We start from the raw sequence: 16,553 nt of genomic DNA, 5'->3' as shown, positions 1-16,553 counted from the left end.
AATAATTCTTTGGTGGTCTTCTCCAGACCAGAGTTCTAGCAGTAGCTCTCCCTAGTAGTCTCTCTTGGCCCAGCCCAGGGAATGAAAGAAAAACTCTCCTCACACAGAGGGCCAAAGAACCAAGTCCCAAGAAATAGTCCCACTCTGTTATATCCTGTGCTGTCTCTCAAGAGTCCCTGGAACACTTTAGGATCCAATTTGTCTCAATACCTAAGTCTGTGCCCATGAAACAGGAGCCAAGTACTCTGGAAAAAGAAAGAGTTGTGAAGAATGATGTTTTGAAAGCATTCTATTCTTTATAAAACCTTTCATTTCATTATCTTACTTGACTACCTCAATTCTGTGAGGTAGTTATGGAGGGCATTATTAATATCCATTTGAAGATGAAAAAAACTGAGGCTCAAAAGTAAGCAGCTTGCTTAAAACCACACAGCATTAAAAAGTCAAGCATATGGCCTATGACCTAGTCCCACGAGGCCTGGGGTGACAAACTCACGTGTGCTTTCTCCTGTGCCACGCTGCCTCTCAGGGACTATGACAGAGGGGAGAGAGTGTGAAAGGCCATTGTAACATTGGATTTGGGCGAAAAGCACTGAGAAGGTACTAGGGCCATATTCTTTGGGGACCCTTGCAAAATTATCCCCCACCACTGTGCTTTGATCCCCATTCTTACATGTTCTGTCCCTGGGATTACTTCCCTGCCTGGCATGCAGGTGTGGGCCTTAGTTTCATCCTGTCTGGGCAGAGGGTCCAACAAGTGAGTGGGAACACGCAGATGTGTAAGAGATTGCCAGAGGCTTTGATTAGAGGTCATTAAAGTCTCTAAGATAAATGCCACGCCTCTGGTGGAGGAGGAAGGGGCCAGTCAGCTTTGCCCCTCCCTCGTGCTTTATACCCTATTATCTCAAGGTCTGGGTGTCAATGAGGTGACTATTTAGATTGGACCATGATCACATCACAGTGGAGGAAAAGTGGAGGAAACAAAAGAACGGGAAGAAGAAAGCTGGAGGAACTAGAACTTGTATTGGTAAAAATAGAGGATAAAAAATTAGGAAAAAGAAAAAAAAACACAAAGCCAGGTCCTCAAATGTCATTCTTTTCCCTCTGGAAGAAAAGACTGTCAGCATCACAGAAAACAGGAGTTTGTGGCTCACCTCACCACAGGGTGTGGGTTTATCTCTGAAGTGGGACCGAGGAACTAGTTAGCTTTTCCAGTCTATGGGTTTCCTCCTGCAAGCTCCTCCCTACAGGGCACCCCAGAGCACTGCACCTTCCCCTGAACGCCTGAAGTGTGCTGCTGCTGCCCTCTGCTGAGAGAACACTGCTGGACCGGTCGCAGGGAGAAGGACACCTTTGGAGGGCGGCCTCTTTCCACATCAGAGGCGGGAGAGGAAGGCACTCTAAGGAGTAGGCAAGAAAACAAAGTATTTTAAATAATAGACTGACATAAAAATCAATCTTCGCAAGACATATCTGAAATATCTGGCTTAGTTAGCATCAGCAGATAGGCCTGTTAAAAGAGGTCAAGGCAGAGCATGATGGAGGGGATCCACCTGAGATAGGCTTTTAATGATGCCTGGACTACCCATCTTGTCCCTTCAGCCTATCTGAACCACACTAACTTCCTAAAGCACAGTGAAGTTGTGTGTGTGTGTGTGTGTGTGTGTGTGTGTGTGTGTGTGTGGTGGTAGGCGGAGGAAGGTGTAAAAATCTTCAAAGACTACCTAGCTGGAAGAATAATGTTCAAAATCGTCAACTATCTTCCTTAACCTCTCATTCCTAAGTCTACAGATTGGCCCCGACCTCCCTTGTCAGCCTTGGCTCCTACTAGTCTTTCTTCCAGGCTGCGCTCTGATCCAACTGAACTGTCTATTGTTCCCAACTCTCCCCCTCTCTCCTCCCACTGTCATTTCTGTGTCGCTGCTCCTTGCCCCCTCCCCTCTCTCTGGCTCAACAAATAACGAGCAGGGTACAGACACAAAATTATGACACAGAGACTGACAGAGCTGAGATAAGAACAGGTAGGTACCGAAGAAACCCAATAACCTCTTCATCACATTTTGTATCTTTTGATTTTTGTACAGTATGCCTATATTGCACACTCAAAAGTAATAACTTAATTAATTTTTTATATCGTATGACTACAACTTTACTTTTTATGATTCATACACTTTTTAAAATAAAATCTATTGCAGTGACATTGTTAATAAGACTATACAGGTTCCAAGTGTACAATTCTATGACAGATCATCTGCTTATTGCATTGTGTGCCCACCACCAAAGTCAAATCCTCTTGGTTTATTTCTTGATCATAAGAAAATTGAGTTAGAAATCTTGGAAATATAATATTCATTTAATGACTTAAAAAAATTGTCAGGCAGGAGCACAAAGAGAAAATTTATGGACTAAAACATGATAGAGGAGTAAGCACTATAAAATTTTTTTAAGTAAAAAAAAAGTAATAGCAGCCAAGTGACATGAAGAATAGATTTTTTAAATCTAATTTCTTTTAAAAGTCTCAGAAGAAAACAATAGAGAGAATGGTAGAGAAGAAAATTTAAAACATAGTAGTTTGCATGTATATCTGCATGCAGAAGAATAAAGTTGGATCCCTACCTCACACAACAAATAAAAATTAACTCCAAATAACCACAGACCTAAATCTAAGAGCTAAAACTATAACTTTTAGAAGAAAACAAGAGTAAATCTTTATTACCTTGGACTAAGCAATGGTTTCTTAGATATGATACTAAATGTCCACTGACAAAAGAAGAAATAGATAAAATCAAATTAATTTCTTTGTACTTCTAATGAACACCATCATCATATAGGGTATATAAAAACTCTTACAATTCAATAATAAAAGACAAATTTTTCATTTAAAAGTGGACAAAGGATTCAAGTGGAGATTCTTTAAAAAAACATACGTAAATGCCAATGAGTACTTAGAAAGATGTTCAACATCATTTAAAACAAACCAGTGTTGGTGAGGGTGTGGAGCGGTTGGAACCCTCATACACTGCTGGTAGGAATGTAAAATGGTGCAAGTGTTGTGGAAAATAGTTTGGACATTTTTAAAAAATGTAAACATATAGTTACCATAGGATCCAGAAATTCTACTCCTAGGGACTCTCACCCAACGAAATTGAAAGCTTATGTTCGTATAAAAACACAGACACAGATGTTTCTAACAGCATTATTCATAACAGCCAAAAAGTGGAAACCACATGTCCATCAACTGATGAATGGATGAACCAATGGGATATGTATATGCAATGGAATATTATACAACCATGAAAGGGAATGAAGTTACTAAAACTCTCCGTTGCCTCAGTTTCCTCACCTGAAAGAGGAATAATAGTAGTACCTGTCTCATGAGATTGTTCTAAGGATGCTGAAAATGAGGTCATCACAGACAAATCAGTGAAATTCCTACATATCCATAATAACCAATAAAAAAATGTAATGGGAAACTAAGTCCATTCTCCATTTAAAAAAAAACCAAACATCTTAGGTACCCATAAGGAAAGAACGCTTCTTTCCTTTTTGGAAGACTTCCATCCATTTGAAAGCAGCTCTACTTGTATGACACTCTCAGTCTCTCCATCCCTTTACTCATTCTGCTTCAAGGACAACAGAGTGATGTTAGTAAATTTAGGAAGAATAATTTGGGCTGGCTAGGCTCAGTTCAGTTATCTTCTTCTTGGGAAGAAAACTGCTGACAGTGTCCTGTATGTAGCCATATCTATTAGATCATTTGTATAAATCTTTTGGATGCTTACTAATATTAGTTGGCTTGATCTACCAACTAAGCACTTGGCTACCTGACCTAAAGCCACATCCTCTAACCTGATCTGCATCAGCAATAAAGGTGATATTTTGGCTTCTCAGGCACAACTCCTTTATTTCTCAATTTGTTCCCATCCCAGGTGGGGAACCCTATCTAATCATTGTACCCACAAAGATAGTATTAAAAGATATAAAGGATGGTAAGCTATACCATCATCACAGATGAGAATACACTTTAACATAAAGATACTAGTTCTTCCCAAATTTATTAATGTATATTGACTTATAGTTTCTATTCTAGTACAAATCACAACAGAATTTTTAGGTAATGTGATAAGGTAGGTCTCAAATTCATAGGAAAGACCAAGGGCCAAGAATAACCAAAATAATTTTTAAAATCACAAGGGACTTGCTCTTTCAAAACTGAAGACTGACTGTAAAGTAAGGGTAACCAAAGGCGTATGATGTAAGCCTATGTGTAGAGAAATAGACCAAAGGAGTAGAACAGGGGACCCAGACATGACACATGCATATATCAAACGTGGAAAGTGATGAAGGGGGCATCGCAAGTCAGCGGGGACAGCAGGAACTATCCTATGAATAGGACTAGGACAACACGTTAGTCACACTGTTTAATAAGGAAATGTCTACTTTCTCTATAACAAAAAGTACATTCTAGATAGATTAAAGACCTACATTTAAAAAAGTTTTTTTAACATCTTATCCCTACAGATATATGGACAAGATGTCCCCAAATACTTTTTCTGCCTTTGATGCAAACTTGTCACAGTGTTGTCAACTAATGCATGTCCTGGGTCAGAAGCCTGCGTTTCACAAGCCCCCAGCGTCAGAGGTGTAACTCAGAGAGATAAATCAGCTTGTCAATTGGATGACCACTGGGAGCCTTTCAGGGAGCCTAGCAATGAGCTGGCCCTTCAGGGAGAGCTGTAAAGCCTCTGGTCTATAAATTCCCTGTTGTTTATTTGTAATACATTTTTCATGCTAGGAAGGCTGCAACCTTACTCGCAAAGCTAGCTTTGTTTGATGATCCTGATTCCTCCAGAATCCTCTAGAAATGTGTGAGGCGACAGGAAATTTGTAGTCTCTCTCCTCAAAACAATGCATGGTGTGCCCGGCTGTGCCTGGCCTCAGCGCACTTCCACATGAAAAGGTCAGAATCTGGAGCACGATAAGGATCCCCTTATAGCTGCAGGTTGAAGCCTGCCTGCCCCATGCATTACCTGTGGGGTTGCCCTTTATCTCTTGCTTAATAAACAGAAATATTGCTGGTAAGAGTAAATTGATCCAAATATTTTGACAATTAGGAAATACTTAACAAAGGTGAGGACGAGCATAACTTATAAACCAAGAATGCCATTTTCAGTAATATATTCTGGAGAGACTATAGCTTATGTACAGATGCATTCCAGCTTTATTTGCAATAACAAGAAACAAGAAATAACCCAAATGGCCATCAACGGAAGAATAGATTGTAGTATATTTGTAAAATGGAATATTGTACAGTAATTTAAAATGAATTAACAGCTCTGGATTTATGGGTAAATCACAAGAGGACATCATGTTACAGGAGGACAGACACACTATTATGGTACATATGGGGGTGGGCAAAAGTGGGGTTATAGTTGTTCACATGGGAAATAATACAATAATTAATAAATAATAATACAGGAATAAACTGTGCTTTGTGTACTTACAGCTGTAAACCTACCACCCTTGTATATAGTCTGTAAGCAAGCACAACAAGGCTAAGCCTGTTTTCTGAATCACGCACATGTAAAAAATCAAAAACCGAGCATGGAAATGAGAAGTGTCGGACTCTGGAGAGGAAGAGAAAGGAAAGGAATCAAGCCACAGGTGAGGCTATATGGGGGTTTCAACTGTATCAGTAATATTTTGTTTCTGGGAAAGAATGATATGAAGCAAATATGGCAAAAAGTTAAGATTTATTAAAGCTGAACAGTGGGCACATGGGTGTTTGTTGTTACTCTCTACGTTTCTGTTCTTTTCACAAATGTTGAAATTACAAAGTAATAGTCACAAGACAGAAAAAGCCTCAAGCTTGTGTCTGCAGAAGGGAGTACCTGAGGGAATCAAGCCGGTGGAGTCACAGAAGCCCACCAAGATAGCAAGATGGATTTAAAATTGGGTGGAAGGGAGGAGTGGACCTTATAATATTTTTGACATTTGGGACATGAACATCACCTGAGATTTTAAAAAATAATAATAAACTCAATATTTGGAAGGCTTGGTGAAAAACAAATTGCTGTAAAGTCCATGCAAAGAATTAGTGTTCAACAATTAGTTATTTAGAAAACTGAGAAGTATTTAAATACTACTTTCCTTTGAGGGGCTGTTCAAAAGACACCTCCTCCATGAAGCTGCTCGGATTGAATCCCTCCCTCACCCAAATATGCCCTCTTCTTCCTTTGAAGTTCCTTCCATAGCACTCTTTCTTCACTTCCCTCAATGTTATCATTTTCTACCCCATGTTATAACTATATAGATAGGTTTTGACATCCTTGCTGGGCCATGAGATCCTTGAGGGTAGTTTTATTCATCTCTGCCTGCCTGGTGCAGTGGGGCTCAAGCTATGTCCTCAGTAAGTACCTGAACAGAAGAGAAAGAGGGATGGAGGAAAGGATCAAACTAAAAAAACTGCAAAGTGAAGGGTATTTATAGCAGTCTGTGCTTTGAATTTAGGCCACAGACTTTTGCTGTTTCAACACTTTCCCCTCTTGGTCCATTTCCTTTGAGACGATGTTCTGCCAATTTCTACCTTCAGGCTCTGCCTACAGTGCCAGCTTACCAGTGTGGTGCCAGAGAGGTGCTCTCAGAGGAAGCAAAGCAAGGAAATATAATGAAAGCTTTTCTCTGCAGCAGCAGAACACCCAGCTGTCACGCTGGGGCACGTCCCGCAGCAGATGAGGAGAGCTCAGGTGGGACCAGGAGCCCAGAGCAAGGCCACTCACAGGATACAATGTGGAAAAAACAAGCCAAGGGTTAAGAAGGGCAAGGCTGCTGATAGTCAGGACTGGACAAGAGGCCTCTGGCTGGGTTTTAGACTTGCCCAGATGTGGCAAATAAAAATATAGGATACCCAATGAAATTTGAGTTTCAGATAAGTCTTTAGCATAAATACATCTCATGCAACACTGGGGCATACTTATACTAAATAAAAAATTCATTTATCGGAAGTTCACATTCAATTGGGTATCCTGTATTTTGTCTGGCAACCCAGACAGTGGTCTGGGTTGCAGATCACAGCTAAGAGGGACAGTTCACAGAAGTGAGAAGGGAAGCAGAGAGAAGCTGGCCCAGACCCTGAATATGCCTTGAGGGTGGGGACATGTGCTGTTCCCACTGTCTTCCTGGTCCTGATGAACACTAATTCTCCAGGCAAGTCAGACACGCCCCCACCCCTCTTGCCTGCCTCTTCAAGAGCACTTACCTTCTTATAGGATATCTATCCATTGACATGTCTGCCTCCCCTTGAGTGTAAAGTGATCAAGCTTTTGAGTCAGAGATCTAAGTTCAAATCCAGCCTCTGAAACTTAAAGCTGTCTAACTCTAGCAAATAAGCTATTGATGCAGATCCTGGCCCATGGGATCCGTGTGTTCTGGCTGAGACCAGACAAATTCACTCGGACTGATGGATTGACAGAGGAAAAGGGACGGCACAGCCACTCTCTCAAGAGGAGAGCGCCTCAATCCTTGCCTTGACAGGTTTTTATTGCTTTTCTGGGCACATTACATTGAGGATGGTCCTCATTTACTATGCATAGGTTGCTTTAGGCGGTTACAGAAAACAAAGGAGAGGATGTTGCTAATTACATAAAAAAGGAAGGATATTTGCAAATGTAAAGGGAAAAGTGGTTAAACTGGTTACACTCCTCCTTGGAAGGTTTAGCATAGATTTTAGGAAGTTATATTAAAGATATGCAGTAAACCTTTGCTGCCTCAATTCAGGGTGAGGGAGTTTTAGCAAAAGCAAGCCTCATAGCGGCCTAGGTATAAGGCAGGCCTGATTCCCCACGAGAGAAGCTATCTGTGGGCGTGGGTCCTGTGTGCTGGACCTCGCTCCCCACTGGCCTTTCTGAGTGGGAGCTGTGCCCACGCCACACAGAACAGTCTCCTATAAGCTATCCTCTGTGAACCTGTTTTCTCTTCCATAGATCACGTACCAATGAGAGTTGTGATAAACAAATGAGATAATGTAGGTGAAGCACGTAGTAGGTGCTCAGAAATACTAAGCACGACATCTATAGAACCCTAGTCCTAACACCACACTGCACATGCTAAGCCACGCTTAGCAGATGGTGAGATTGAAGAGAGGAGTATGAGCTCTATATTGATTCTCTAGACTAAAGGCTCTTAATATTTTATTCTTGTTGCCAGTCACGATTCTGATGGAAAAAGAGATAAGAAAGCCTCAGTTGTGACTTTCCACCAGCCAACTCTGATAAGGCTCTAAAAGATAGATGCGCAGAGGGCAAGCCCTTGTAATACCCTTGACTTTTACCATGTTCTGTGCTTCTTCATGGAAGAGACTCCTGCTGGGAAGAGCCTTGAACTCCTTGTGAGGGGTCCCCAAGTCTGGGACTTGGGTGTGAGGGTGGCAGGCCACAACAGGTCATGAAATCAGGGGACACATATACAGGCTTCAGTGGGGAGGAGTACTGAGGGTGCAGTAGGTCCTCTTAAGCCCCCTGTGGGCACATGACTGGCTCCATGTTCCCACAAGAGCTCCTTTTCTCCCTAAAGCCTGTAGCTCTAGGTTTCACTTTATGAGAAGCAGGAACATTTCATTTGGTTGAAGCAGTAGATTTGAACATATAATTCTTTTGCTGTCTATCATGGACTTAATGTTTGTGTCCACCCAAAATTCATATTTAGAAATCCTATCCTCTGATATGATAATATTAGGAGGTGAGTCTTTGGGAGGTGATTAGGATTAGTTGAAGTCATATGGGTGGAGCTCTCATGAATGGGATTAGTGCCCTTAAAAGAGTCTGTAGAACTTGCTTGCCCTGCTATGCTGGCAGCCATGTAAGGATGCAGTAAGTCCGAAGTCCACAACCTGGAACAGCATTCTCACCAGAAGCTGACCAGGCTGGCACCCTGACTTTCTATTTCTTTCTCAGAACTGTGAGAAAGAAATGGCTGTTGTTTATAAGCCACCTGGTTTATGGTATTTTGTTATAGCAGCCTGAGCTAAGACACTATCTCTTCCCTAAAATATTTCCTCAGTTCACCTCATCACCAAACTCCCCTCCAGACTGTGACCCTCAATTCATTTAAGTACCCCAAAAGCAACAAAAATTATCTCTGGGGTCTCTGGGAAAGGAATCCAGTGAAATATCTAAGCATCATACCTACAGAGAGGGAGCAATTTATTAACAATGCAACTATGTTGTTTTTAATGCTCAAAATGAGCAGCCAGTGAGTGAGCAGTTGGGTGCTAAGGACTCAAGATCAGCCAAACAAAAAAGCTAATCACTGAGCTTTCCTTTGAATTTCAAACCTCATCATCCTTCTCTCTCCTTCTCTCTCTCTCTCATAAAAGCAGGGACCAGAAGCTTGGGGCAAGAAGCATCCCTTATTTTTTTTAAGATCCCCAAACCCTGAAATTCTTATTCTTGCCTTTAATTTAGCAAACCAGCTCCTGCTAACACCCTCACCCCACCCCCAGATAGTGTCTGTTGCCTCTAAAAGCTGAGTCTGGCGTTGAAACACTTGTCCTCTCCCTTGAGATGCTGTCCCTCCATGAGCCTCCAGCCTGCTATGGGGTTGTCTTGTTCTACCCTCTGTGTCTTTTTCTCCTCACCCCTTTGAGCCTCTTTGTCTTTCTTCCCTCGGATTCCCTAAAAGTATTGCTCTTCATATGGTCACACTTTGAAATAAAAGCATATTTGTCAGCATCTTTGTGCAGTATCCTGCCTCTTTTCTTTGTGACTGCCTGCTACCTAACTCCCCCCTCCAACTACCACCAGCCAAAGGGTCATAGAGCTGGAACCCTAGCTACTTCCTAGGTACTACGTGAACCCCCTCACTCTCAATCCCATGTCATGACCCAGCTGATAGGATGAGTAGTAGGAAGTGGAGTCCCTATCTTTGAAATTTGGTATTGGGACTGAGTGTCCAATCTCATCCTGGGTTAACCTCTTGAAAGGAGGAGAGGCATGGGCAGCCTACAATGAGACTATGTAGAAGAGGATGTTTGGGGAAAGAATGAAGAGACATCTCATTCCCAGGCTCCTCATGACTTTCCATTCCCTTGTCCAAGTCCCTCATAAATCAAAAGGCATGCTTGACAGTGGCCTCTGTGAGATACCCTTATACCTCCATAATCAACTCCTTTTGTTAAACTACCTCAAGTTTCTGTTGCTTTGAATATTTTAAAAAATGTTTTCTATTCTTAAGTTTATGACCAAATGAGTTAAAGTTTTGTTTTTCACACATACACAAAAGAACCTGTCCCCCTTTCTCCACCCCCCCCCGCCACACAATGCTTTTCTCTCATGGCTGATTACTGATGATAGTTGCCTGTTCTAGAACAGTTCAATAAGGATAATGAGAAGTGTTGAATGTTCCTGGCACTGTTCTAAGTAGCTCGATGTGCCTTTCATTTAATCTTCACAACATTCTTTAAAGTAGGTAGCGCTATTCCCCTCAATTTACAGATAAGGGAACTTAGGCACAGAGAAATCACTTTTCCAAATTTACAGAGCTAATAAGTGGTAGAACAGGCAGTTTTGAATCTAGAATCCATGCCCTTATCCACTATACTATGTACTTTATAAACTCTGGATTACAAATACAATCTGACAAAAGACCTTCCAACAAATCTGTAACAGTCTGAAATAGTTCCTGTTCCTACCCCTTGTTCCAGTGAACAACCAAACACAGTATAGAAATAGGAGAATTTGTAGAGAGAAAACTTACCAGGAATATTAATTTCCTAGGGCTGCTATAGCAAAATACCATACACTGGGTGGCTTAAACATAAAAAATTTATCGCCTCACTGTTCTGGAGGCCAGAAGTCAGAGACCAAAGAGTTGGATCCGTCTTCTTCTTCTTCCTTTAAAAGATGTTATTTATTTATTTTTATTTTAAAAAGATTTTATTTATCTTTAGAGAGAGAGGGAAGGAGAAAGAAAGAGAGGGAGAGAAACATTGATGTGTGAGAGATGTTGCCTCTTGAATGCCCCCAGTCAGGGACCTAGCCCACAACCCAGGCACATGCCCTAACCAGGAACCGAACCTGCGACCCTTCACTTTGCAGGGCAATGCTCAAACAACTGAGCTTCATGGATCAGGGAAGAGTTGGATCCTTCTGAAGGCTGGGAGGGAGGGATCTGTCCCATGCCCCTTTCCTAGCCTCTAGTGGTTTGCTGGTACTCTTTGACACTCCTTGGCTTCTGTAACATTATCGTGATCTCTGCCTTCACCTTAATGTGCCATTCTCCTTGTATCCAAATATCCACTTTCTATAAGGACATTAATTGGATTAGAGGCCCAACCTACTCCAGTATGACCTCAACTAATTAATCTGCAAGGACCCTATTTCTAAATAAGGACACATTCTGAAGGACTAGGGGTTAGGAATTCAATATGTGAATGGGGACAGCAGAGTGAGGGGGGGGGTTACAACTCAACCCATAGCATCAGGTTTTCATTCTTTCCTGCAACAATTTTCAATGATTATGTCTTTTTTAATATATTTTTACAAAGACATAAAAAATCTGATCCTAAAATGTGGCAAACCACAGATGCAGCTCTTCAGCTTTGGCTCAGCATTCAGATTTCATTGCCACTCTGATTCAGGAAGGATACCAAATCCACTGCTCCCTGGAAGAATTCTGATAATGACATTTACCTCTTTTAAATGACTTCAGAAATTTGACTCACCTGATAGGAGAGCTATCAGTCATCACAGGTTCTAGCGCTGGCTCTGCCATTGATTTGCTCTGGGTCTAGAGCTATGCTACACACACACACACACACACACTCCTGGTCATAAAATAGAGATTTTGCCTCCACTCTCAGGCTCCTCAAAAGCCAGTCCTGAATGATGGCCTCCTAATTCAGGGGAGAATTAACTGGGAACTTAAAAAGAAAATACTGATACATACTGAGGCCTGAGTCCAATCCCCTATCCCATTGAATTTTCCTGGGCGTCTTGTCTTCTAAAAGCTTCCCATGTATGTATTGTCTTGATTATGATGGATGTAGATGTGTATCAAAACTTATCAAATTGTACACTTTAAATATGTAGCATATTGTATGTCAATTATATCTCAATAAAGCTATTTAAAAAACTAAAAACTTCCCCGATGATTCTAGTGGGCATCCCAAAATGAGAACCATTGAGCTGGGTTAACCTCCTCACCTAATGAGGTAAGGAAACAGCCCTAAAAGGGAAGAAATCTCTCAGGAATCACATCATCCTAGCAACACTGCCAAGATTTAGAACCTGCAACTCCTGAACTACCACCCTAGTATTTCTGCCTTAAGACCAAATTGAGGCTTCCCACCAAGATGGAGGCATAGGTGGACACACTGTGCCTCCGCGCACAACCAGAAGAAGGACAACGACAACTTAAAAACAAAAAACAACCAGAACTGACAGAAAATCAAACTGTATGGAAGTCCGACAACCAAGGAGATAAAGAAGAAACATTCATCCAGACAGGTAGGAGGGGCGGAGATGGGCAGCTGGGGCAGAGAAAACTTGCAGAAAGGTGGAGGCTGGCAGACCCAGAGAGGTGGTGGGTTGTGGAGCGGGGCAGGCCAGGCTGCAGCTAGCAGACTCCACAAGGTGGTGGCTGGCAGACCCTGCGGCCCCACATTCATGCATAGATAAACTGGGAGGAATGGCAGGGAAGCAAAGCAGACTGCGCAACCCAGGGCTCCAGTGCAGGGGAAATAAAGCCTCAAACCTCTGATTGAAAACACCCATGGAGGTTGAGGTGGCAGCAGGAGAAACTCCCAGTCTCACAGGAGAGTTTGTTGGAGAGACCCACAGGGGCCTAGAGCATGCACAAGCCCACCCACTGGGGAATCAGCACCAGAGGGGCCCAATTTGATTGTGGGTAGTGGAGGGAGTGACTGAAACCCGGCAGAGAGTGGAGCAAGCTCCATTGCTCCCTCTCGGCCCCTCCCCCACAGAAGGCGTCACAGTGCAGTGACCAGCATTACCCCGCCCTGGTGAACGCCTAAGGCTCCGCCCCTTTATGTAACAGGCGCGCCAAGACAAAAAAAAAAAATGGCCCAAATGAAAGAACTGATCAAAGCTCCAGAAAAAATACAACTAAGCAACGAAGAGATAGCCAACCTATCAGATGCACAGTTCAAAACACTGGTAATCAGGAAGCTCACAGAATTGGTTGAATTTGGTCACAAATTAGATGTAAAAATGAAGGCTACGCTAAGAAAAACAAAGGAAAATGTACAGGGAACCAATAGTGATGGGAAGGAAACTGGGACTCAAATCACTGGTGTGGACCAGAAGGAAGAAAGAAACATCTAAGCAGAAAACAATAAAGAAACAAGAATTCAAAAAAATGAGGAGAGGCTTAGGAACCTCCAGGACATTTTGAAATGTTCCAACATCTGAATTATAGGGGTACCAGAAGAAGAGGAAGAACAAAAAATTGAAAACTTATTTAAACAAATAATGAAGGAGAACTTCCCCAGTCTGGCAAAGGAAATAGACTTCCAGGAAGTCCAGGAAGCTCAGAGAGTCCCAAAGAAGTTGGACCCAAGGAGGAACACACCAAGGCAAATCATAATTACATTCCCCAAGATGAAACAGAAGGAGAGAATCTTAGAAGCAGCAAGAGAAAAGGACACAGTTACATACAAAGGAGTTGTCATAAGACTGTCAGCTGATTTCTCAAAAGACCTTACAGACAAGAAGGGGCTGGCAAGAAGTATTCCAAGTCATGAAAGGCAAGGACCTACATCCAAGATTACTGTATCCAGCAAAGCTATCATTTAGAATGGAAGGGCAGATAATGTGCTTCTCAGATAAGGTCAAGTTAAAGGAACTCATCATCACCAAGCCCTTATTATATGAAATGTTAAAGGGATTTATCTAAGAAAAGGAAGATAAAAAATATGAACAGTAAAAATGACAGCAAACTCCCAGTTATTAACAACCACACTTAAAAACAAAAGCAAACTAAGCAAACAACTAGAACAGGAACAGAACCACAGAAATGGAGATCACATGGAGGGTTATCAACAGGGGAGTGAGGGGGGGAAGGTACAGAGAATAAGTAGCATAAATGGTAGGTAGAAAATATAGACAGGGGGAGGGTAAGAATAATATAGGAAATGTAGAAGCCAAAGAATTTATATGTATGACCCATGGTCATGAACTATAGGGGGGGAATGTGGAAGGGAGGGGGTGGGCAGGATGGAGTGGAGTGAATGGGGGGAAATGGGACAACTGTAATAGCATAATCAATAAATATATTTTTTAAAAAAGAAAAAAAAAGACCAAATTGATAGAAAATTACTAAGCTCCCCCCAAATTTTAAGAGAGGCATTTGAAAAATTTGCACTGCTAGAATTGTTACTCAAAGGTATAGGGTGTGAGAGCTAAAAAAAATCCAAAACCCCAAAAGTCCACCAACCTTTTCTTGATAGAGTCAACATGTATGCGGGCAGTTGGTTGTCCTTTCAGTGTACTCCAGGCTAACCTCCCCTCACTCTACCCTCTGGGTCGTTGAGTCTAATGGAGAAGGTAGACCAAGTGAGGAAATAACACATCAGCATCTGTCACTCGTGGCCTGTTGGCTAAATCCTTTCTTCACCCCTGACTTAGTTCCAACACTTTTGAGTATTTCTACCTCAGATTCAACATTTACAAAACTGGACTCACTACCTCCTACTCCAATTTGTTTCTCCTTTAGATTCCCTATATTAGTAAAGAGTATCATTATTCTCCCAAATGTCCACACCAAAAAGAGTGTCTCGTCTCCTACGTACAAATGTCCATTCATCTTCCTGAATATATATGAACTACATCCTTCCTCTATATCCTTACAGTTACCTTAGGCTAGGTCCTCATCATGTCCTGCCCAGATCTCCTGACTCATCTTCCAGCTTTCTATTACTGCCTTGTGCAGCTGGGGTAATCATTGAAAAATACCACGGAACATGCCATGCACCGACTAAAAACTTTGGAATGGCTCCCCTTTGAAAAGCAGATGAAACCCAAACTCCTTAGCATGACAGTTATGATCTGGCCGCAATCCTTCTATTCTATATCCTCTCGCATTACTCTTCCAGGATGCACTGTCTGCATACATACTGGATATACTTATGCCTCAGTACCATCATACATACTATTCCATCTGCCTAGAATGGTGGGACTATCCTCACTAACTCCTATTTATCTTCTAAGACTCAAGTTTAAATATCATTCCAGATTAAGTTAAACACTCCCTCTCTCTGTGCCACACTGAACTTCATACATAAATCCAATAATGCAAGTATTTTCACCCTGGTTGGGTGACTCAGTTGGTTGGGGCATTGTACCATATACTGAAAGGTTGCAGGTTCAATTCCAGGTCAGGGCACATACCTAGGCTATGGGTTTAATCCCTGGTCAGGGTGCGCGCAGGAGGCAACCATTCTCTCTCTCTCTCTCTCAAATCAATAAACATATCCTCAGGTAAGGATTAAAGACATTTACAAAATTTTAAAAACCAATTACTCCACTGTTTCATAGTAGTCTATTTCCACATTTGCTGTCTCACTAGCTTATGAACTTTAGACTGTTTTGTTTTTTTCTCATCTCTACATTCCTAGGACCTGGCAAAAGCCTGGTACATGTAGGTGCACAAAAATATTTAATGAATTATGAATTATCTTGTTTTTTATTCCTTCCAAACTACTAAGTAGGTGACTAGCAAGTGGGTGGGTAGGGAGATCTTCACAATTTCAGAAGTTATGGCTCAGCCATGGCCACCTAAAATCCAGAGTGGTGTAGGGAGGCACTACCCATTGTGTGACTCCATAGGTGTTTAAAGTCACTGTTCCCATAGATTGTGCTTGGGATAGTGGATGCATCTGGTTGTTCCCCAAAAATAATTGTAGCTAGTCTCCATTACCAACGTGCCTTTCAGCAACATTCATGCTCTTCACTGCTCTGGGCAACTTGGTCATGAGTTGTATTGCTCTTTGGCTTGTTGAAGTAGGGAGAGAAATCATTGACTTCTCTCATTCCAACCTAAAACACTCTTTCCTTCGAAGGTGAAGGTGATCAATAAAGGGGCACAGATGAGTAAAAGACCTTTTAGATATTAGTTGGAAAATGTGAACAAGTTAGTTACATTAAAATAAACAAAGATACTGGCCCTATTCCCATTACAATGTCTCTTAGTCTAACTTTGGAAATTAGCATTTTAGTAATGTCTGAAAGCCTTTCTCAAGGGAGATGGAACCTCAAAACCATCAAGGTCATCACCATTTTATTTGCAGAGGAGAGGAGGGAGCAGAAATACAAGGTGACTAAGTATCGTACCATAGAATAGGCAAGGCTTGACTTCTCTTTTTTCTTAAATGTTTTGTTTAAAAAGAAACAGAAACGAAGGACTATTAACAGGAGGACCTAAGGAAAACTTCCTAAATGATTTTTATTTCTGGAGTCACTCAAGAAACCCAATACATACAAGTTGAATAATGAAAATCTTAAATCCTAAGGGGCTGTTTCTAATACTAACTATATTTT

Source organism: Desmodus rotundus, chromosome 2 (assembly GCF_022682495.2).
Source record: "Desmodus rotundus isolate HL8 chromosome 2, HLdesRot8A.1, whole genome shotgun sequence".
Taxonomy (NCBI): domain Eukaryota; kingdom Metazoa; phylum Chordata; class Mammalia; order Chiroptera; family Phyllostomidae; genus Desmodus; species Desmodus rotundus.
The sequence above is the reverse complement of the archived record's forward strand: the minus strand, read 5'-3'. Positions refer to the sequence as shown.